The sequence below is a fragment of the Brassica oleracea genome, chromosome C3 (assembly GCF_000695525.1).
Source record: "Brassica oleracea var. oleracea cultivar TO1000 chromosome C3, BOL, whole genome shotgun sequence".
Lineage (NCBI taxonomy): Eukaryota > Viridiplantae > Streptophyta > Magnoliopsida > Brassicales > Brassicaceae > Brassica > Brassica oleracea.
Window position 1 is genome coordinate 30,808,131 of NC_027750.1, and position 9,490 is coordinate 30,817,620.

The 9,490-nt window shown below is 38.8% G+C and overlaps 1 long non-coding RNA gene across 1 annotated transcript; it reads right to left on the reverse strand.

Moving 5' to 3' along the window:
* Positions 1-6,639: 6,639 nt before the first annotated feature.
* On the reverse strand, positions 6,640-7,644 carry LOC106332894. The gene is made up of 4 exons (XR_001268220.1): positions 7,439-7,644; positions 7,003-7,101; positions 6,760-6,903; positions 6,640-6,674 (listed from the first exon to the last, which is right to left on the reverse strand). It is a non-coding gene; the product is annotated as an uncharacterized LOC106332894 (long non-coding RNA).
* Positions 7,645-9,490: the final 1,846 nt, after the last annotated feature.

The following is a 9,490-nucleotide window of genomic DNA, read 5'->3' on the forward strand; positions in this document are numbered from 1 at the left end:
TCGCAAACTTTGAAACTCTAAACCAACACGTGAAGATGAAGAACGTTTCTCTCAAGCTTCCACTCTTCAATTTCATTTTGGTCATCACATCTAGTAAGTATTCCTTTTGCTTTTTAGAACAGTAGCGTTTGTGTTTCTTTTCACATATATAAATAGAGAAAACAAAACTTTAACCGTTAAACCCCAATTTATTTATGTGAATGATGGAGAAGATTTTGGAGCAGAAGCAAGAGAGTTAACTGAAGTTGAAGTTATGGCCGGAAGTACAAGTGACGCTGCCATAGGCAAGACTCTGGATCCAGCACATCCACCTTGCAAGAGGGACGCCGATTGTAGCTTCGAATGTCCCAATGGAGGATTCTGCAACGATCCCTATGGGTTATGTGATTGTCTCTGATCACTATTCTAATCTAATTTCCATACAAAAAAATGTATCATCATCAATTCTTTAGACTTTAACACACTCATTTTGTATTTCAAGATTAATAATAGTAAATCATATGCTTAAAATTCAATATGCAAACTTGGTTCGATCCAAATAAAACAAAACAGTTATTTCAAGGTCGACCACACTGGAGGCCTCTCCTTGCCAATGACAATCTTGACTTCAAAGAGACTGTTGCTTCTTCCTCTTCTCCTCCACTTTCTTCACTGTCTAAAACAACAATGGATTCAGGCATTGATGCTTCTTCTAAGACCGACTTCTCAAACTCTTCACCCCAACTTTTCGGATCTTGATTCTCATTCATTTCAGTTTGCGCAAGTACCTCTGCTTTGCTAACTTCATTCAACTGTGACTCTCCAAGAGGTCTCAAGAACAGTTTTCCGCTTAGTCTATTGTTGTCACTCTTTGCAGCAGAAGATCGAACACCTGAACATGCCAAGTTATTATTAAGTGATGCTGCATTAACCAATGGCTTCTTTAATCCCAGAGATTGAGGAGGCAATGTGATAGACTTTAGTAGTTTGAAAGATTTGTAAAAGGAAACACTCGTTTATTAATGAAAGATATAGCTTCGAAAGTTCAGATTCAGATCATCATCTCATGACGATAATGATATTCCTTTACGATCTCATAGCGATCGCCTCTAGACTCATAGTGTCTACAATGAACATACAAAGCATAAAAGATTCTCTCTAACGGTCACTTCTTATTTATACTCAAGTCTTCCCTCAACCCTCCAACGGCAAACCCTCTGTTCGCTTTAGAGTCATAGCTTCCTCATCCAACGGCAAACCCTCTGTTTGCATCAGAGTCTCAGCTTTCTTCTCACCACTCGACTTAACCTCCACGTTAACATTCTTCATTGACTTCTTCCTGAAGTAAGCTCTTTGATACTTATCAATACTCACTCCTTTGAAATCAAGCTTGTCCTCAAGCTTGAAATAAGGATAATGCTCCACAAACTCTCCATAAGATACCCATGAATTCTCATGAGAAGGACAATGCACCCACTTCACCAACAACTCCAAATATTCCTCATCATTATATCGCTTCGCTAAGACATCCTCCGGAATCACAATACTGTCAACTTCACTCAGCTTCTCCAATGGTAATGGCTTCACTTCCACACAAGAACCTAAAGCCAACTTCAATTGCGAAACATGAAAGACCGGATGTATCTTTGATGATGCCAGCAATTGAAGCTTATAAGCAGTCTGTCCCACTCTGGCCATCACTTGAAAGGGACCGAAGAACTTCGCCGCTAACTTTTGACACACATGGCGTGCCACCGACTGTTGACGATATGGTTTCAACTTAAGATAAACCATGGCGCCAACTTCAAATTCAACATCTCGACGATGACCATCAGCACTCTTCTTCATTAGTTCTTGTGCACGCAACAAGTTAAACCTGATCTGCTCCAACATCCTATCTCGTTCCCGCAACGAAGCCTCCAACTCAAAGTTCTTAGTGGACCCTTCCTCAAAACGAAGCAACGTTGGTGGATCTCGCCCATAAACTACAGAGAAAGGAGAAGCCTTGAGCGAGGAATGAAAAGATGTATTATACCATAATTCAGCCAACGCCAAGAACTTAAACCAGGTCCGTGGATGAGATGAAGCAAAGCAACGCAAGTAGGTCTCCAAGCAACGGTTCAACACCTCCGTCTGACCATCAGTTTGAGGGTGGAAAGCGGTACTGAATTTGAGTTTTGTACCCGCCAGACGAAAAGCATCAGTCCAGAAAGCACTGAGAAAGATCCTGTCACGATCTGATACGATGCTTTTTGGAAATCCATGTAAACGCACAATCTCAGCTACAAACTTCTCCGCAACATCCAAGGTTGAAAACAGATGCTTCAATCCAATAAAGTGTCCATACTTACTCAATCGATCCACCACAACCAACACCACATTAAAGCCTTGAGAAGTAGGTAATCCTTCAATAAAATCCAACGAGATGTCCTCCCAAACTCTTGTAGGAACTGGCAAGGGTTGTAACAAGCCCGCAGGTGAGAGTGTTGAGTACTTATGAGTTTGACAAACTGTACACTCCGCCACATATATACTGTTGGACCCTCTTCGCAATGCCTTCCCAATAAAAACTCAACTGAATCCTCTTCAACGTTTTGAAAACACCAGAATGACCTCCCAACTTTCTGTCATGACACTTCGCTAGAATCAATGGAATGAAACGAGAAGTTTTAGATAGTACCAAACGCCGTTTATACCACACTCTGCCTTCAATGATCTGATAATGAGCATTCTTGATAGTACCATCCAATACTCTCTGCTTCAATCTTACCACATCCTCGGCTGACTCCAACTCCTTATAAATGTCTTGAATTTGTAAAACATTCAGAATTGTTACCGCCAAGCACAATGAACTCCCCGACCCTTCACTAGCTTCCATACAACGAGGCAACCCATCAGCGGCCTTATTCTCACAACCTGGTTTATAAAATATCTGAAAATCATAGCCAAGTAAGCGAGTTAACCACTTTTGATATTCCATATTGACTTCCTTCTGCTCGAGCAAGAATTTGAGACTGCATTGATCGGTATGAACAATAAACTTGCGTCCCAAAAGGTAATGCTTCCACTTCTGCACCGCCATTACTACTGCCATCAACTCCCTTTCATAAGCCGGTTTCAACTGTTCTCTTGGTGTTAGAGCATGGCTAAAATAAGCGATAGGATTCTTGTCTTGCATTAATACTGCACCGAGACCAAACCCTGATGCACCAGACTCAATGATGAATGGTTTAGAGAAATTCGGTAATGCCAACACTGGGGTAGAAACCATCGCATTCTTCAACTGATCAAATGCCTATCCTGCCTCCTTACTCCAATCAAACTTATCCTTCTGCAACAGAGTTGTCAAAGGTTTAGCCAACACTCCATAGTCTTTGACAAACCTCCTGTAATAGCCAGTTAAGCCCAAAAACCCTCTCAATTGTTTCACTGTCTTCGGAATAGGCCACTGCTTCATCGCTTCTGTCTTGGTCACCTCCGACCATTGCCACACCATTTTCTGATATAATGTGGCCAAGATACTCTACCTGGCTCAAGCCAAACACACATTTCTTCTTATTTGCGAACAATGTTTGCTCCTGAAACACTTGTAAAACCAACTTCAAATGATGGACATGTTCTTCGACTGAAGGGCTATACACTAATATGTCATCAAAGAAAACCAAGACAAACTTCCGCAAGAATGGCTTGAAAACTCGGTTCGTCAATGCCTGAAAAGTAGCTGGAGCATTGGTCAAACCAAAAGGCATGACCAAGAACTCATAATGACTCTCAACCGTGCGAAATGCTGTCTTTGCAATGTCCTTCTCCTCCATTCTTATTTGATGATAACCAGAACGAAAGTCTAACTTGGAGAATATCACTGCTCCATGTAACTCATCAAGCAACTGATCAATGATTGGTATAGGAAATTTGTTTGGCACTGTCACTCGGTTAAGCGCCCTATAATCCACACAAAAACGGTGACTATTGTCCTTCTTCTTGACCAAAAGCACTGGACTGGAGAAAGGGCTATTGCTGGGACGTATAATACCTGATTCCAGCATCTCATTCACCATTTTCTCCATCACAAGCTTCGTGTTATGCGGATGTCGGTATGGTTGAACCGACACTGAAGAAACTCCTGGTAACAGCTCAATAGAATGCTCTGTTCCTCTGAAAAGTGGTAGTTGTGTTGGTAGCTCAAAAACTGCTGCGAACTGCTCCAACAACTGAGAAACTGCCAACGGAATATCTGGTAAGGTTGTCGGTACTTCTGTACTAGCCCCAAGTGCTTCTCTTCCTTTGTAAACCAGTAGAGAAGAATGGATACAATGACTGAAACAAGGGAGGAGCACAATGTAAACTCGGGTCCCCAAACAATGTCACTCTCTTCCCTTGATAAGCAAATGAGATTTCATGTTTCTTCCAGTCAATCTCACATTTACCTAATGTCTCAAGCCATTGTATTCCTAATACCAAATCAACCGCTCCCAATTCCAAAGAGATGAAGTCAGATGTAAAAGTATTAGAGCCAAGGTGAAAAGGTAAAGATTTGCACACGCCTAACCCTTTCACAATCACTCCATTACCCAATAATACATCTAGGCTGCTGTCTGCAAAAACTTTCAATTGCAACCTCTTCACAACTTCAGGGGATATGAAGTTATGAGATGCTCCACTATCAAGCAAAACAATCATCTCTAAATTTCCAATCTTCCCTTGTAACTTCATTGTCTTCGGTGAACTGTATCCCAAGAAAGAGTTAAATGACAAAGTCTTTAACATTGGCATCTCCATTGGAGAGACCATAACTTCATCACCATCTTCATCAGTAACCACCTCGAGCTCAAGTCCATTTATCACTGTCATCACTCTAAGCTCCTTGTTTGGACAAACCGCTGCATGAGCCCTTGACCATTTCGCTCCCCATTTGAAACAAACTCCCTCGTGACGCATGTTATCCAACTCAGCATCACTATACTTCTGACGAGGCCGTTGTGCCAACTTGCTTCCACTTGCCACATCTTTATTCGGCTTAGTATCCAACAACAACTGTTTCTGCTTCTCCTGCGACTGATGATTCGAATGGAACGTAGTAGCAGAAGACTTATGAACCGGTTTAGCACTGTGACTGTGACCACTCGTAGCTGTACCCACCACCTTGCAGAAAGCACTAGATTCCATACGGAGAACCGCAGCAATGTAATTAGACAAGCCCTCTGGATCTTTCATCCTAATAACCTCCTTCATCTCCGGTGTCAAACCATAGTAAAATATCATCTCCAAGTGATGATCAGCTAGATCAGGAACTTGTGCCGATAGGTCCTCAAATTCTGAAACATAATCAGTCACTGAACCAGTTTGTCGAATCGCAAACAATCTCGTTTCAGGTTCATCATAAATTGACTCCGAGAATCGCACAATCATCCTTTGTTTAAAATCATTCCAGCTTCGAAAACCTCCTCTCCTCATCACCCAAGCACACCATTTCTTCACCAGCCCTTGTAAACAAAGAGGAACCATATCCATCTTTGCTTCTTTAGAATAACGTCCCAAATTGAAGAAATATTCCACATCCACAATCCATTCGTAAGATCTCAATCCGTCAAAAGAAGGCATCTCAACTCTGCGCACCATGATATCAAGATTCGCCAGATGAAGATCTTCGTGCCGATAATCTGCTGGATTATCTTCACGGAATCGATCACCACTCGAGTTTCGTACCTGTGATCGTGAAGACGAAAACTCTGAAGCTCAAATCGGAGTCTGCATCGGAGAATCCTCAATCACCGGTTGCTTCCCTAACGCCTTCAACACCGCGTCAAACTTTATGTCAAGCTTCGAATCCATTGAAGAAAGTTTCGTATCCAACGTGTCGACTCTCAACTCCAAAGAATCAAATCTCTTCTCCTTCACATCTGCATCCTTCGACAATCGCTCATACGCTCCCATCAGAAACTTCAATTGACCTTGTACCTTCGACGAAACTTTCGTCGACATCTCAGAATCGTCCGATTTCGCCGTCGTATACATCACCGTAACACCGCGTTTGATCCGATCTCAGTTTCACCGCACCAATGATAGACTTTAGTAGTTTGAAAGAATTGTAAAAGGAAACACTCGTTTATTAATGAAAGATATAGCTTCGAAAGTTCAGATTCAGATCATCATCTCATGACGATAATGATCTTCCTCTACGATCTCATAGCAATCGCCTCTAGACTCATAGCTCTACAATGAACATACAAAGCATAAAAGATTCTCTCTAACGGTCACTTCTTATTTATATTCAAGTCTTCCCTCAATCCTCCAACGGCAAACCCTCTGTTCGCTTTAGAGTCATAGCTTCCTCATCCAACGGCAAACCCTCTCTTTGCATCAGAGTCTCAGCTTTCTTCTCACCACTCGACTTAACATCCACGTTAACATTCTTCATTGACTTCTTCCTGAAGTAATCTCTTTGATACTTATCACAATGCAAGAGATAGCTTCTTCCTGCTCCAGTTGTTACCAGATGTGTTTGCCTCGCAGATACCAACCACTGCTTTTCTTTTCCCATTACCATCCATATGTTGATCAGTGTCACGACTCTCTTAATGTGTTATGCTAAAGGAAGATTCCACTGCTAAGTTCGGCTTAATCCCATCAGGATTTTCGTGATTTCGAGCTAAAACACGAATTCCACTTTCAGAAACCTTCTCATCTCCATGACTCTAACGAGACGAAAAGGAAGCAAAGTTGGAACTTATAGGAACACGCAAAATCAACATTTGCTCACTGAATAAACTAACTAAGCACCTTAACCTCGCCTGCGTTTGGTGTTTCCTGAATTTGGAGGCTGGTGCTGCTTCCATCACCAGCGTTAACCTTTACAGCATACTTCTGGGTCATCTCTCATGCCTTATAATCGAAAGCTTGGCTATTGTATTTGTCCTCCCTGCTCTGAGACAAACAAATCCAGCAAAAGAAATAGTTAAGAAAATTCTCAAAGAGAAAATGACTTTGTGGTAAAGCATTTTTGGCGCATGTATTAAGACTTACAACTTCACACATCAAGTCATCATCCGGATTAGGTTCACTAAGCAACAACCCGATACTCGTCAACACTGTAGAGATGTTCAATGATGGTTGCCAAGCACCCTGTGCTCACAACAAGAAATAAACTAATCACTCTTTATCTTTCTTTTCTAATGAAAAGGCACATTTGCTTCCTAATCACATTGGCACATCTGCTGTACCTTACTCTAGTGCAAATTCAGATCAAGAAAGCCAAGAAACTATTTTTCATTCCGGAACTTATATAAGAATGCATTTCATCACTTGCACTGAGTAGCTTTCATGTATGTATTCTAATACCAAAAACCACCAAAGACAAGATTGGATTCAACAAAAAACTACGGAGCTTCTATTCAACAATGGCTACAACATATCAATCAACAAAAGCGCCTCAAGGAAGAAGGAAGAAACAGAGTGTCACCTATGGCGCTGTTCCAACAGACTCAAGACCTTCAGTAATCTTCAGCTGCTTCAACAGAGTATTAATCCCTAATGTTACCAATCGATCATGCCTTTCCTTGTCAACCACAAAACTCCACTGCTCATTGCAAGGAGATATCCATACCCCCGAACTAATATAGATAAGAACTATGTTTGTGTGGATATAGAGAAGAGTTAGTGAGAAGGATGAAGCAGAATGGATAAACAAAGAAGGAAAGAGAGAAAGATAGCGGGAGAGAAAAAAAGTGGGAAATAAAATATTGTGCGAAATTTTATAAATTAACTTATTTTATAAATTAAAGATTTCCCCAATAATTCAAAATAGATATTAATTTAAATCTTATATAAATAATTATAAATTTATATAATGTTTTAAACCGTTTTTATCTACTTTTACAATTCAAAAATATATATTTTAGATCATTATATATTTTTCATCCACTTTTGTACTGATAGATAAGTTAGATCCACATTTATTATATTCGATCTATTTGGTTCACTAAATCCGCTCAAAAGAGTTTCCTCTTTCGTTGACCCTTAGACAAGCATATTTTAAATTCAAAATGCAAACTGTTTGACTGGAAACAGTTTGCATTTTGAATTTAAAATATGCTTTTCTAAAGGTATATATAGATGTATATACCGTCTGTGTGTATTTTCTTAACTAGTAAATAAATAAAAAAAGCCACCAGAAAGTAGATATGCTCCATTGAAACATCATTTGCTTTCATTTTTGGTTAAAAATAAATACTAATAGAAAATATAATATATTGTTTGAATTTTGACTAGTATTACGTAAAAATAGTAGTACTTGATTTTATCTAAAACTAGATTTTGATTTGTTTGGTTTATAACTTTATATAATTGTTATATACATTCGTTAAAAGTCAGAGATAATATTCATACTTAAACGTTTGCGTTTTGATGATTATACTTGGGAGTTTAGATATTTTACGTATCGTATTTCAGATTAATAAATTTTTATAATATGTTATTAATGTTTTAAAGCGAGATTATGATCCACGATTTAAAATTTACAACGTATTTTATTACAAATTGATAAATTTTATAATGCCGTATGTTTTGGTTTGTTTTTGAAAATTCTTATTTTCAGTTGCTATTTTTAATAAGTTAGCACTGTAATATAAATAAGTTTTAAAAACTAATAGAATTTTCTATATATTTTTGTTTTCTCAAAAATCAATTTAAAATACATCTCATATTTACTAATATAATTAAATTGGCCTTGAATAAAACAAATAAAGATAAATAATGTTTGGCCTTTGTTTACATCCAAAAATTTTAAAGATTGAGTTTTTAACATACAAAACTAAATCACTTTGGTTTTGTTTGGGTTTTGTTTTATTAATTTGAGGAATGACATGGCAATTTAATTATCTTCAAAAAGTAATGGAAGAATCATAAAAAGAGATTTTGTTTTAATAGTATAGATTTGTGTTTCTGAAAAAGGTGATTTATCCAATTTGGTAACGGAATATTGATTCTGTAAATCTTGACCAGCATCGCTACCAAGACCAGACTTGCCCCATACACACTATAAATGTATGGAATACATATGGCTAAATGCCTAAATACTATCGCAAACTTTGAAACTCTAAACCAACACGTGAAGATGAAGAACGTTTCTCTCAAGCTTCCACTCTTGATTTTCATTTTGTTCAACACATCTAGAAAGTATTTCTTTTGCTTTTTAGAACAGTAGCGTTTGTGTTTCTTTCCACAAATATAAATAGAGAAAACAAAACTTAACCGTTAAACCCCATTTATTTATGTGAATGATGGAGAAGATTTTGGAGTAGAAGCAAGAGAGTTAACTGAAGTTGAAGTTATGGCCGGAAGTACAAGTGACGCTGCCATAGGCAAGGCTCTGCATCCAGCACATCCACCTTGCCAGAGGGACGTCGATTGTAGGTTCGAATGTCCCAAGGGAGGATACTGCAACGATCGCTATGGGTTATGTGTTTGTCTCTGATCACTATTCTAATCTAATTTCCATATAAAAAAATGTATC